Source organism: Podarcis raffonei, chromosome 8, assembly GCF_027172205.1.
Source record: "Podarcis raffonei isolate rPodRaf1 chromosome 8, rPodRaf1.pri, whole genome shotgun sequence".
NCBI classification, from domain to species: domain Eukaryota; kingdom Metazoa; phylum Chordata; class Lepidosauria; order Squamata; family Lacertidae; genus Podarcis; species Podarcis raffonei.
The window spans coordinates 70,599,270-70,613,343 of NC_070609.1; the positions used below are offsets into that span (position 1 = coordinate 70,599,270).

At 45.8% G+C, this 14,074-nt stretch overlaps 1 protein-coding gene and 1 long non-coding RNA gene across 7 annotated transcripts in view; one reads left to right on the top strand and one right to left on the bottom strand.

The window, feature by feature from the left end:
- PRKCZ (protein kinase C zeta) overlaps nucleotides 1-2,447 on the bottom strand; it is a 106,426-nt gene extending 103,979 nt beyond the window's left edge. For 3 of the 6 annotated variants that reach the window (XR_008331897.1, XM_053400674.1, XM_053400671.1), the window contains exon 1: nucleotides 1,808-1,916. The gene's annotated coding sequence lies outside the window, so the exon portion shown is untranslated. Of the gene's footprint in view, nucleotides 1-1,583; nucleotides 1,691-1,807; nucleotides 1,917-2,340 lie in introns of those variants that run through there. The other 3 variants (XM_053400676.1, XM_053400673.1, XM_053400672.1) reach the window with 3 other exon arrangements.
- Nucleotides 2,448-2,579: 132 nt separating this feature from the next.
- LOC128419695 (uncharacterized) lies at nucleotides 2,580-3,868 on the top strand. The gene is made up of 2 exons (XR_008331901.1): nucleotides 2,580-2,719; nucleotides 3,039-3,868. It is a non-coding gene; the product is annotated as an uncharacterized LOC128419695 (long non-coding RNA).
- The last annotated feature ends 10,206 nt before the right edge of the window (nucleotides 3,869-14,074 follow it).

Genomic DNA, 14,074 nt, shown 5'->3' on the forward strand with positions numbered 1-14,074 from the left:
TGAGCAAAACTCCCCACCTCAATAGATATACTAGCCTCTTTAGCTCATGCACAAACACAAACACACCCAAGGGTACTTTTCAGATTGGATTAGCCTTAACTCATTTTCCCTTCATAGGCTAGGTAAGGAGACCAGTTTTTCAGGGAATTCCACCACCCTGCCCCTCAAAAAACAACAAACAAACAAACAATGCTATGCAGTTTCTGGACTTTCCTAGCAGTGCAATCCTGTGTGTGTTCATTGGCTCCTACTCCTAGTTATGGGTGTACAGTGGTACCTCTGGTTATGAACTTAATTTGTTCCGAGGTCCGTTCTTAACCTGAAACTGTTCTTAACCTGAGGTACCACTTTAGCTAATGGGGCCTCCCGCTGCCGCCAGCGCACGATTTCTGTTCTCATCCTGAAGTAAAGTTCTTAACCTGAGGTACTACTTCCGGGTTAGTGGAGTCTGTAACCCGAAGTGTTTGTAACCCGACGTGTTTGTAACCCAAGGTACCACTGTATAAGATTGCAACCTTCCAATTTTCTGTGGAGTCACTCCCCCAACATTACACCTGCATTTGATCCACATTACAGTGGTACCTCGGGTTACGTACTTAATTCGTTACGGAGGTCTGTACTTAAACAGAAACTGTTCTTAACCTGAAGCACCACTTTAGCTAATGGGGCCTCCTGCTGCTGCCGTGCCGCCGGAGCATGATTTCTGTTCTCATCCTGAAGCAAAGTTCTTAACCTGAAGCACTATTTCTGGGCTAGCGGAGTCTGTAACCTGAAGCGTATGTAACCAGAAGTGTATGTAACCCGAGGTACCACTGTACCTCCCTCCAGCACAAACTCTTCACTACCTTCCACTAGCAATGTCACCCAGATTACCCCACACATACCTCCAGAAAAACTTACCCACTTCCTCCTCACAACTCCGTTTCAAGACCTTACTGTGACTAAGCCCAAGCAGGTGAAACAGAAATAACTGCATATTTGTCCCCCTTGCTTGCCCCACCTTCATTTTCTGGACTGTAAGCCACAGCTGTCATTCTTCCTGAAATGTCATGTACATGCCTGGCACTATATAAATATAATGATAATAAAAAGTGATACAGAACCAGCTCACCCTCTCTCAAACCTTTCTCTTAATGTTACACTGCTTTAGATCTCCTTCAAGTAACTGGGGTTGGGCACCCATCTAACAAAAAATACATTCTCAACTCATCTTTCTCCCCGCTTCCATTTAAAATATCTCGTTTGCTTCTAGGTATAGATTGTAAACTCCTCAGATCCTCATGGTAATAGAGGAAACAAAAATAAAAACACCCCCTGCTCTGTCTCATACTGTTACCTTGCTCCCCAACCACCTTAAACTCCTTAGTGTAATGTGTGTACTGAGTTTCCTCAGACATAAAAACCCTTCCTCCCCCATCACAACAGGTAACGACTATTTGCAAAAGGACACAACACACCCATGTGTTTGTAAGCACCTAACAATAACAGCAATTCATCTACTTTTATAGAAAAGTAAAGGAATAATCATATTTCTTTACTTCTCTATAAAAAGGCAACTTTTAAACACAATAAAGGCACACTACCTGCACAAGGCTGCTTGCAAGCCTAGAAAACAATTGCAATTTATACTCCAATTTATGTGAATCTTACTCTTCCTGCCCGCCCGGCCCCACACCGACTTGTGTTTGCGGGACGGGGGGCAGGCGAGCGCTGTCTTCTTCTCTACCACAAAAAAAAGAGTAATTTTCTTCCCCTCACCCGAATAAATTCCCACCCACCCCTCAAAAACTCCACAGAAGAGACTCACCTTTCCCTTTCCTTTCCCCTCCCTCAGTCCCGCTTTAGGGACAAGCTCTTTCCACACAAACAACCCCAAAACCAAAACTTTTTAGAGGGGGGGGGGTCGTCCTGAATCCTTCCTCAGGTCTCGGGCTTTCCCCACCCGTTGGAAGTTTGCTCCAACTTCCGAAGCGAAAGGAGGGAGGAGAAAGGGGAGAGTCGGGATGTGGGTGGGGGGAAGCTCAGAGTTCTTCGCCCGCCTCTTCCTGAGGTAACACCCGGCCCGCCGCCTCGAGCGCGCCTTGGCTGAAGGTAGGCTGCTCGGTCGGTCACTTGGCGGGCGCGCTCCCGCAACCTTTCCCTCCCACCTCAGCAGCAGCGCGCCGCCGATACTCCTCCTCCCAACATGGCGGAGGCAAACCCTCGAGGGATTTATTCCTCAACCCTCCTCAGTCTCCCCCCCGCACACGCATATACAGCGGCAGCCAATCAGCTCGCTTCCCCCGCCCGAGCCTCTCTACCTGCCGCCGGCCTATAGTAAACAAGAGGGCGGCCTCTCACCTGGAGCCGGTTTCCCCTGGCCCCACCCCTGAGGGGGAGACGGGCCAATGGCGAACGGGCATTGGGCGTTACCTGGCTGGGATGGAGGGGGGGAGGTGTCAGAGGGGGAAGAGGCGGGGAGGGGAAGGGAGGGGCGAAGGGAGGCTTTCGGGAGCCAATAGAGGGGAGAAAGAGGGATTAGAGGTGGGATGGATAATCACCTGCAGCCAATAGGGAAGGGAGGGAATGGAACGAGCGGCTAATCTGCCTAGCAACAAGGCGGGCATGACGGTTTGAGGACGCTTTGGAAAGGAGGAAAGGAGGAGGCAATAGTCTTTTGTGCCGGGGGTAGCCTCGCCAACCTGGTGCCCGCTATTCCAAAACATCTGGGGGGCACCAGGTTGGCTAAGGCTGGCCTTGAGATCCAGGTTCAAATCCTCCCCGTTCCCACAAAAGGGACTGGGCAGCGCAACCGACCTCAATGGGCAATATTTGTGAGGGTAAAATGCGAGGAGAATCTTACACAGAATTTTAAAAGATGTTACAAAAGTTGGGTGCCGTCCCCACTATCTGCCTCGCGGTAGCAAGATTTCAGAGGGCTTGGGCTCCTTTTGGAGCTGGCTTCTGGCACCAGGTCCATTGGCAGACCAATTCTGTGTTACAAAGATGTGATATGAAGGCTGGCAACATTAACCCTTCTAAGTGGGAATCTCTTGCAGATGACCACAGAGCCTGGAGACAGGTTGTGTATTCCCAGCAGTTACCAGAAGAGGAATGACTGCTGGAAGGAGTGCAGAAAGAAGAAACCCCATGGTACACCTGCAGGACTCCTTCATTTGCCCCAGCTGCAACAAAACATGTATCTCCCTTACTGGTCTCTATGCCCCGGAGGCATCATCTTCAATTGTCTCCTAAGACAGATGGATGCCAACTGGATGAGTAGATAACTGCCTGTTACAACTTGGGATAGAAAAAAGTACCATAAAAATTAAGAGTACCAAGAAAAAAGGGGAAAAAATAAAGTTAACAGGTTTAAAAAAGTAAGAGGAAAAAGGAGAAGAAAAGGGGGGAAACAGAAAGACAGAAAGAGACCAGAAAACCTGAACATGAGTAAAGGATAGCTGTGCTGTCTTTTCACTGCAATCCTACGCTTGTCTACTAAAAGATAAACTCAGTGGGGCTTTCTCTCATGCAAGTATGTGTAGGATTTCAGCCTTCAAGTTTATGGATAAATGTACAGGCAGCTCCCATTTTGTGCGCTTTTAAGGCACGCACGTGCTGTTTTTTGACCAGGAAGAGGGTGGAATGGGGGTGGGATTGAGATGGGTCATAACGGGGCAGGGCACAAATCAGGATTGGCTGTATGTGTTTATAGGCCATATTCACAAACAATAATTGTTATGGAAATTTAAGTGGTAGGAAAATGTTTCATCTAAAAACAAAGAGCTTTGCTGAATTAGATCAAAGGTCCATTTAGTCTTGCTTCCACAGTGACTGGAAAGATGCTTCCAGGAGACTTAGCCATAACACAATAAGACAATTGCTTTTCTCGGCTGTCTCCCCTCATGAATGTACCTGTTGAATTTCTGTCTGTAATGCAGATATGAAGGTGAAATTGCCTTTTTAGGATATAGGATTTGCAATTAAGCGGAACACTGCAAGATAAAGCAAAACAAGGTCATGTGTGAAATAATATTTATTCACACTTTTGTTCACTGCCCTGGAATCTTTTGGTGACTAACAAATGTTTTAAACAAATGAATACTCACCCTTTGTGAGGTGTTTTGCTGTACTTCATGTGTGAGGAACCTTTGGCCCTCCAGATGTAGCTGAACTAAAACTTCCACCAGTCCCTGCAATCATATCAAATTCCCCACACTTGTACTTCAAATTCCCCACACTTGTACTTGCAAAACATAGTTAATTCCTTCTCACTGTATATCATAATTTCCCATGTATAAGACGACCCCATGTATAAGACAGCCCCTATTTTTGAGCCCAAAATTAAGAAATAAATATTTTAAACATTCAGTGTATAAGACGACCCCCAATTTTAAACTTAAAAAAATTGGGGGGAAATATAGTCTTATACACTGAAAAATACAGTGAATTCCCATTGGCATGACAGAAAGGTTTGGTTCACTTTCAACCTCAACTCCACCTCTCTCTTCCTACACACAAATAAACTCCCAACTCAGCATCTCCCTCCAAAGCAAAACTTTGCTCCCGCTCACCATCAACTAGAAGGGTGTTCTATAACTAAGGTTTCCCACTTCAAGAGGAATAGCTGTAATAGAAAATAATCCTATGATGACACCTTAGAAGTTTGCAAGTGACTTTGGTATATGAAATATATTAAAAGGAGGGGAGGTGTTGCTTTTTGTAGTCCAAATGCAACAGCGCATTCCATCACAGCATATTTAATTCTTCCAGCAGAGGGCAAGAGAGTCCTAAAAATACGTCTGGGAAAGCATAGCAACACTTTGTATCTTGTTTCGTTTTAAGGAGCTCACAGACTGTGAGAAACCTAGCAATTGCACCAGCAAACACCATGTAACGCAGCCTTAATAGGGGCAGGGTTGTGGATCCAGTTGTATTGCCCCACTGAGGATGTCTTCTGCTGTGGAACAGTGCCATGGAGCCAATGTGCATCATTGTACAACAGCAACAACAACCATTGTCGGTAAAAAGAGGATTGAAAACAAGGGGCAGATTTTAACCAAGTACAACAGCAACAAAAAAACCCCTAAGCAATATCCCAATGATTAAATTTATTACCTGCCGTTCACAAACGGATCCCAGTGTGGATCTGGATGATTGGCTGTAGGCCTACAAGGGTGGATGAGAGGGGCACTCAAGGATCAGCTTGGCTCATTCCCTAAGGTGACCATGTTTCCTGCTTTACAGAGGACAGTCCTCTGTCTAAAAGTCTGTCTAGTCCAAGTCCAGTTTAAAGAGAAAGAACTCTTCAGAAGTTAGAAAGAGACAATGAGTTAACAGAGGAGTGTTCTGTTTCTGTGACACCGGACACCCCTCATCAGATCTTTCCTGCTGTGGCTTCTCCTAGTCATGAAGAGCCTCCTCCAAAGGAGGCAACTGTGAGTAAACCAGATGCTGATTTACCAACTCTGCCAACATCACCGAGGACATGGACGGACCTCACCAGCCCAACCCCCCCCCCCCTGAAAAAAGAGTGCCTGCTTGCTTATCTAGTCCCAAGACTCCAGTCATTTGCTGTGCCTCCCCTGTCCTTTAAAGGGAAGGGGCAGAGCATGCCTCGCTTGTTGGATAAACATCTTAGTTTGCATTTCTTGTTTGAGGAGCGATGCATCAGTGCCCTGGGGCACACTTTTCACCCAAACATGCATTTGGTGGCCTACTTCTAAAAAAAAGAAGTTACCACATATATGTTCAGCTGTAGTGCTGTTGTGATTCACCTCCTCTCAGGCTGAGATCTAGTAACAGACAATGCAATTCAAGCTAGACCAGTGCATTTCAAGAGCGGATCTCTGTCCTTCATTTTCATTATGTTCCGCATAGTAAGTCCACTGACTTGGAGGGGAGGAAAATTAGGTGTGCAAACCACATGTGAACTTCTGCCATTTATTCTGCTCACAACAAAGGAAGAAGATCTGTGTTGACTAATCCATATTTTCAAGTAAAGCCTTCCAAAGCTCTTCACGAATTCTTGCCATACCATTCTTGGTCTGAAAGATGTCAAGGATATACCTTGAAGAGGAAGAAGGTGACTTACTAATTCCCTACCATCCCACCACACATACCCATAATTATGATGATCATACAACAGGAGTTTCCGTGCACTGCTCTGGTTCGCCAGAAGAGGCTTACTCATGCTGGCCACATGACCCGGAAGCTGTACACCGGCTCCCCTGGCCAATAAAGCGAGATGAGCGCCGCAACCCCAGAGTTGGCCACGACTGGACCTAATGGTCAGGGGTCCCTTTACCTTTACTTACAACAGGAGTAGGGAACTTTTTCAGGTTGAGGGCCGTATTAACTTATGAGCAACCTTCCAAGGGCCACATGTCAATGGAGGGTAGGGTCAGAGGCAAAAGTGAGCGGAGCACATTATTATTATTATTATTATTATTATTATTATTATTATCCCGCCCATCTGGCTGGGTTTCCCCAGCCGCTCTGGGCAGCTGCCAACAGATTAAAAACAGAATAAAACACCACACATTAAAAACTTCCCTAAACAGGGCTGCCTTCAGATGTCTTCTAAAAGTCAGATGGTTGCTTATTTCCTTGACATCTGATGGGTGGGCATTCCACAGGGCGGGTGCCACCACTGAGAAAGCCCTCTGCCTGGTTCCCTGTAACCTCACATCTTATAGTGAGGTAAGGCCTTTGGAGCTGGAGCCTATTGTCCGGGCAGAATGATGGGGGTAGAGACGCTCCTGCAAATCCTACCTCTGTTCAGTAGGGATGGTGAGGAGTATGTGGTCTAGGGACAGTTCAGAAGGTCCAGATGAAGAAACCTGGAAAGCCACATTTGGCCTAGATACTCTCCACACCTGTTTTACACATACTCATATGTCCCACATTGACCTTTGACTCTATGAAGTAATACGTAGGCTGGATTCAGGCTCTGTTTTGTGACAATGTCCCCAGGCAGAGATGAAGAGACCTACATTTATTTAAATAGGCCAGTCTAAGTCTTCTTCCTTTGTATTCCTCATTTCTATTTTTGTCTCTTGATCTGCATAGTCTGCTAGTCCGTTAAGCTCATCCAATTTTCCTGAGGTATAGTATTTAAAAAGAAAACAGAAATAAGGATGGGGGGGGGATGTGGAGCAATTCCAGCACTTATTCCGTCGCAGCTGTGTGACGGCTTGTGATCTAACTGAGGCTTTAAAGACAGGAATGTGGCAAAAATATTTGTGGCGTGAGAGTCTACGGAGCTGTGCAAGGAGGGGCAGGCACATTTTGAACTTTGAACCAATAGGATTCCTGCTTCTAATCAGCTCTGGGACCGAATGCCAGGAAGGAGAGTAAATTAAGCATAAGCCAACATACATGATCCTGGCTGCTGTTGCTCTTGTTGTGATTTATGTTCCGTTGCTTGCTTATCTTTTAATGTTTTATTTATTGTTTATGATTACTATTGTTATGTTGTGGTTATGTATTTTTTCATGCTGTAAGCCGCCTTGTGCATAGTTTGATCTGTGGAAAGGCAGCATACAAGTAAAAATAGGTATGGATATGTGCTCTGAGTAAAACTTAGTTGGAGACAACCCATGAATGGCAACTAATATTTAAGATAAAAAATCATTGCACACTATAAATGTGTAATCTTTGAACTTCCCGCTGTACAATTCCCATTATGCTATTGGGTAGTAGTTTCACTATGTTCTGTGTGGTAAAATGCTTTCTTTTATTGGTCCCAAATCTTTCAACTTGCCAGAGTTTGTGTTCCTTACTGCTCTCTTCATTTGGATGAGACTTCAGTTTTTTGAAGGAAGCTTCCTTGCCTCTAATATCTTCTTCCACTTATGCCTGTGTACTCTTGGCCCTCATTGTACCTACCCTGGTTTGCGGTATAAACTCAAGTTGAGCTTCTAATACTGTATTTTTAAACAACTCCCAAGCATTATGGAGTTATTTGACCCTCTTGACTTTGCCACAGTTTAAGGAGTGCCACAGTTTAAGAAGAATATTGATGAGCTGGAATGTGTGCAGAGGAGGGTGACCAAGATAATCAAGGGTCTGGAAACCAAGCTTTATGAGGAACTGTTGAGGGAGTTGGGTATGTTTAGCCTGGATAAGAGAATGACAGGAAACATTAACAGTCTTGGCTGTAATGGGAATCTCGGGTAAGGGATTAGGAACATAGGAAAGTGACTGACATTGAGTCAACCCATTGGTTGATCTAGTGCAATGTCGCCTACACAGGCTGGCAGCAGCATTCTGAGATTTCAGGCAGAGAGTCTTTCTGGCTGGAGATGTCATTGAGGACCGAACCTCAGACCTTCTGCATGCAATGCAAGTGCTCTAGCTCTGAGCTAAACCCCTTTGTGTGTTGGGGACAGGACTTTGCAATAGCTATTCACTTATTTATTAGTTATCCAACAAGATTTATGTACACACCCTCTAGGTGGTTAGCAGGGCTAAAAACAAAACACCAAAATCCTTGATAAGATCTCAGGTTTCTAAAGCATTGACAAAATTTAAAATAACTGTAGTTGAAAAGGTATAAAATGCATGTCAGTGTCACATGTGTCTGCATAGGCTTTTGTAAAGAAACATGGCAGCTGAAAGGGGACAGTGAAGGCACCTACCTGATGTCAAGAGGCAGGGAGTTCCAAAGTTTAAGTGCTGCCATCCTAGAAGATTGATTTCTTACAAGTGTGGAATGGGTATTAGGTGGCACCCAGCTCCCCATCTGGTGTCCCTTCAGCCTCTGTGTCCAGATCCCTTTGGATACGCAGGGTATTGGTGGGGTCCTGAAAATTACGAGGGGAGATTGGAGTTCGAATCCAACAGCATCTGGAGGATCCCAGGATGGTAGGGTCAATAATGGTATAGACAACAATGAGGAAAAGCCAGACAGCTTTAAAACAGCAAAAAGGAGTTGGATCCTGGAGTGTTTTGCAAGAAAAGAGCTGGTGCCTTTTGTCAATAGACAGTTTCAAGGGAGGGTAGAAAAGATTTTTCCCATATATCATTTCATGATGCTTTCCTGCCCATCAATTTATTTCTTTTCCTGTCTTAACTTAAAAACTCTCCCAACTCCAGTGCTTACCCCCACCCTTGCCACACCCCGTGGTAACAGACAACTCTGCTTCAACATGGTGCTGTCGCTCCTAATTGGCTTTGTAATACATGTTGCTCTTTTATTCTCTCTCGCAGGACTTTTCGCAGAACTAAAGTTAATACAAACAGCCGAGCCACCATCTCCATCTCAGCTCCCCAGCCTTCCTCTGCCCCCATGGCAACTGAACCCCTTTAAGGCATTCCTGGCTTGTCCTATCAAAGAATGCACAATCTCCTTGGCATGCGGACAATTCACCAGCATTTTCTCACTTTCACAATGACTTAGCTCCCAGAGATCATCTGGAGGACGGAAGGAGATGGGGTTCTACTTGTAAGCCCATTGCAAGCTCTCAAGACTGGGTGGGAGAGAAATCTGATGTTTCCCCCACAATTTAACATGAATTGGCTTCATTGCCTCAAACACATGTGATCAAAAGCAGCAATTTGGACTCTCTTGCTCTGTTCAGGGATATAAAATGGATTCAGCACCATGGAAAGAGATCACACTTTTTGCCTGGTCTCTCAAGCCCCGGAACTGCCTTGTTCCCACGCAGGATTCCCCCCAGCTTGCAGGTGGGTCTCCACAAGATGTTGGGATGCCAACTCCCACTAGGCAGCATGGCTAATGGACACTGTGGTGCAACAACATCTGGGATCCTACGGTGGAGGAAAGATTGTAGGTGTGGAAACATCAGACTTCCTTCCCCTTCTGTCACCTGCCAAACTGCTTCCCCCGAGCGCAGAATAGAGGAAGCTGCCTAATATAGGAATATGCTGTTAATTTATGCATTAATTTATCCCACAGAGTTGTTTTTAACCCTTTATTCTTTTCTCATTTTGTGTTTTCTGTGTGCAATGGCTGTTATAAAACCACACGCTTGATGTACAATTTCTTTTGAATATGGGAAACATAGATTAAACAGAATGTTTTATTATACAAAAGAAATAAATAAAAAGAACGGAGTTTAAGCAAGACAGAAAGTTCAAAAGATAGGATCTTGTTTGCTGTACCAGAATTCGTTGAAACTGTAGAGCGACGGTGTATGAAAAAAACCCCAGCTGATTTCCATGGTAATCTCTGCGCAAGTAAGCTTGGAGGATGGCATGCCAGTATTATTATTATTTAGCCTCTCTTAAAATAGGCCAGCCCCATGTTTAACACTTACATTAAGAAGATAACTAATTTTCTTTGGTTACTTGTCAAAGAGAGAGGTTATAAGTATCAGCAAAATTTCCAGAGTTATGAACAGCAGCGACGGCTGTGGGGAATTAGAGGTGCGTTACTAATGGGGGAAATTATCTCACTTGCTCTAGGAGATTCTGCATGAAGGAAGTTAGCTGGCTTTTTAAAAGCTGATCAGCTGAATGGACAACCTTTTGAAAATGCCAACTCCTTTCTCTCAGGCCCAGCACCAACGGTCGGTTATGTCCGGCACTGGCGAAGGGTACTAAAGGCTGGGAAGGCCCTCTTCCTTGCCTAAACCAGCCATGCCACCATGTACTGCCCTCCTCATTGGACCCCTTGGAAGTTCTTTTTATCAGCAAGGAGCAGAGCCACGTATATATAACCTGAACCTGTGATGGAAAGTTGGTGTGATGGCCTGGGATTCAGACTCGGAGGCTGAACCTGAGGAATCCCAGCCTGCACAGGAGCCCCCACCTCCAGAACCAGCTGAGCCAGGGCTGGGACATGAGCCTGAAGGGTCCTCACCTGTGCTGGATCCTCAGGAGCAGACACCAGCTGAGTCTGCTCTGGCTCCTGAGGTGATGGAGGACCCATTGTCTGCAGGTGCTCCACTCTCAGCCCTGTCAGAGGAAGCTGAGGTTGCCTCTGGGTCCGCTAACCCTCCAGCCTCTCCTGAGCTGCAGAGGCTCAGGGCAGAAAGGCGGAGGGAACTAAGTTCCCGCAGGAGGAGTGCTCGCCTCCAGGCCAGGAGAGGCGAGTCACCTGTGGACCGGGGCTGCCCTATGCCTCGGGGCAGATAAAAGCCAGCCAGCCCCAATCCCAGGTTGCGGGAGCAACATTGTTGGTTGCCTGTTCCTGCCTGAACCCTGTCCTGCTCTTCTGCCAGAGTTCCTGACCTCACCCGACTCCCTGCCTTGGATCCCGCTTCAGCTTTGATGGACAGCCTCCATACCACACCCTCGGCCTCGGACTGGACTCGGACCTCGCTGCATGGTTAACCCTCAGGAGCAGCACAGATCCACAACATTAACATCCCAAATAGGTTTGTCATATGTCCTCTTTTTCCAGGACACATCCTCTTTCCCCCCCATGGGTATATAAAATGAGAGTCGTCATAGCTATCCATAGTTAAAAGCAGAAGTCTGCAAATGTGTCCTCTTTTTTGCTCTTCAAAATATGGCAACCCTACAGAAGGTCTTGCTTCTCCCATAGCCACAGCCTTGGATTCAGGCAGAAGTCAAGCATGGCTTTGACCCTCTGACTTCCCAGCCTTCTTCCTTGCTTCCAGCTCCCAGCTCCCAGAACTCCACTCTCAGCTCTGGGCTTTGTCTTTCTAACTACCAGCAAGTTAAGAGAGGGGGGCCACCTATTTGCCAGGGGTGGACTGTGGTAATCTTTCGTATTATGGCACACTGTGTGAGGCCAACAGTGGGCATCCCCAAGCAGATGTTCAGTTTTGCACACACACACACCCTGGCTCAGCACCCTGTGTGAGGGAACCGCCTGCACTACCCTAAATCCACTTCTGTATTTGCTATCTGGCACCAAGCCACTTCCTTTGTTACCTCAACGACCCATTACCTCGCTAGGAAGCTAGTCTGACTATTCCAGGAATTTGAATCCTTGCTTAGATTTTATAATTTGCTGGACCCAGCAATTAGAAGGGTCTGGGTGTACAGCCTACCCCCCCCAAAAAACTTGTAACAGTTCTATACAGTGCTTTTTTCTGGGGGGACACAGTGGTACGCATACCCCTAAACATTTTGTGAATCTAAGTTTGGCCTCATTGAGGGGCAGTATTTCAATATGAGTAGGAAAATGAGAGTACCCCTAAACATTTTTTTAGGGAAAGAAAAGCACTGGTTATATAGCTGGTGGATGCAGTACGCAGAGAGAGGAAATGTTTCTTCTTCCTGTATTCCCTCTTTAAACCCCATTGTGTCTTGCAATGAGAGATTTTTAATCCCATGGGGCATATCATGAGTTCCTCCACCCCAATACTTATTCCTTCCCTCTATGATACTTGCTATGAATTCCCTCCCCATTTCCCCCCCCACCTCCCTCCCAGCCAAGCTGCACCATTTTGTACATTCTGTACACTCAGATGTCCTTTACTGGCTGTTTGGGGGTTAGTAGTTTCCCTACGAATTTACAAATGCATATACTTGTGTGTAGCTCAGCAATCTCCCGAGTATGGAGATAGTACTAACATACTTTGGATGGCGCCGTTTCGCCTCCAAATGGATCGGCACCCCAGTTCGCTATCCAAGGGAACGAGTGAGACCTGCAACAAAACGTTCAGGGGACTCCATTCCATTCTACAGGCACACAACATTCTGTGGTCACAGGGCGTCTCACTGGGGTGTTTGTGTATGTGGGTGCCTTCCTTAGGCTTCATCAAGGCTCCCAGCCACCTACGTACATGAACCTCGGAATCCTCCTGAGCATTCTCTAAAAAATCTCCTGCTTGTGGCCCCATTTTGGCTACAGTCCTGCCGGCACTCACCACCTGAGTTTGCTCTTAAGAGGGAGTTGTGATACATTAGATGTGCCAACCATGGCTAAGTGCCAGTAGGTGGTGGATGGAGAGTTCTTGAATGGTGCACACATGCAGTATATTACATGGTACTCAGGAAGGAGAATTGTTATTTCTCTCCTTGCTCTTCACATGTGCAGAAGGAGGAAATATCATTCCAAAGGAAGCTACGGCACCAGATGCCTTGTGGATTGTACTTGACTGACCAACTGGCTTTGCTTAAGCTTATAGGCCCTGCAAGGACCCAAACAGCTTGCAAAATGCCATTTCCCGACACTCTTACAGCATCCACACTAGATGGGGGGTGGGGAACGCTGTCATTCCTACATCCAGCATCCCCTATATCCAGGAGCCCAGGCTATGCTTAGGCTACGGACACATAATACATGCCTTCCCCCAAAGAATCCTGCAAACTATAGTTTACCTCAGAGCTACAGTTCCCAGCACCCTTAGCACACTACTGTTTCCTTGATTCTTCGGGCGAAAGCATGTACTTTAAGTGTATGGTATATACACTCCTGGTTCCAGCATAGTAAGTGATACATTCAAAGGAGATCAAAGAGGATTATTTGCTTTTTGACTAAAGACTGATCTGATGCCAGAAAATCCAAGACACCATTCAGAACAGGGAAAAAAAGAAATAGATCATGTAAGTCAGAACTTGCTACTGTGATGTTATTTAACACAGTGTTCTAAGCCCTCTAGAGAAGGATGCCTATGTATTTCATCAATTTTTTTCAAATAGAAAAGCTAGTTTTTAATCCTCTGTGTGGGCGAGGAATTGCCAAGTGCTTTAAAGGCACACATAAATTACACTCTTTGGCATGTGTTCAACTACTGCAAGATGAAAACTTATTTTTCACTCCAACAATAAAAAGGGAGCCTTCACAACTAGAATTTCAGACACGGGAGTTTTTAAAACAAGCGAAGAAAAAATTTGCTGTTCCTAAACACCTCTTGTGAAAGAGGACCATACAGCGTTCTAAGAGATGTTCAGTACATGGAGCCCGAGGAATAAAAGATTGCTAATTAAAAAGGTAATAAGAGTTGAGGTTCCTGTTTCCAGCAATAGATTGTCACCTGCAGGAGCTGCAGCTCAAACAGGCAGACATTCACAGGCATCACTCAGGATGGAGAATCTGTCACTCTCCAGGTGCTTTTGGACTACAGTTCCAATCATCCCCATCCATTGCTCATTTTGATTGGGGTGGGGACTAATGGGAACTGTAGTCCAGCAATGCTGCTTCCTCATCCCT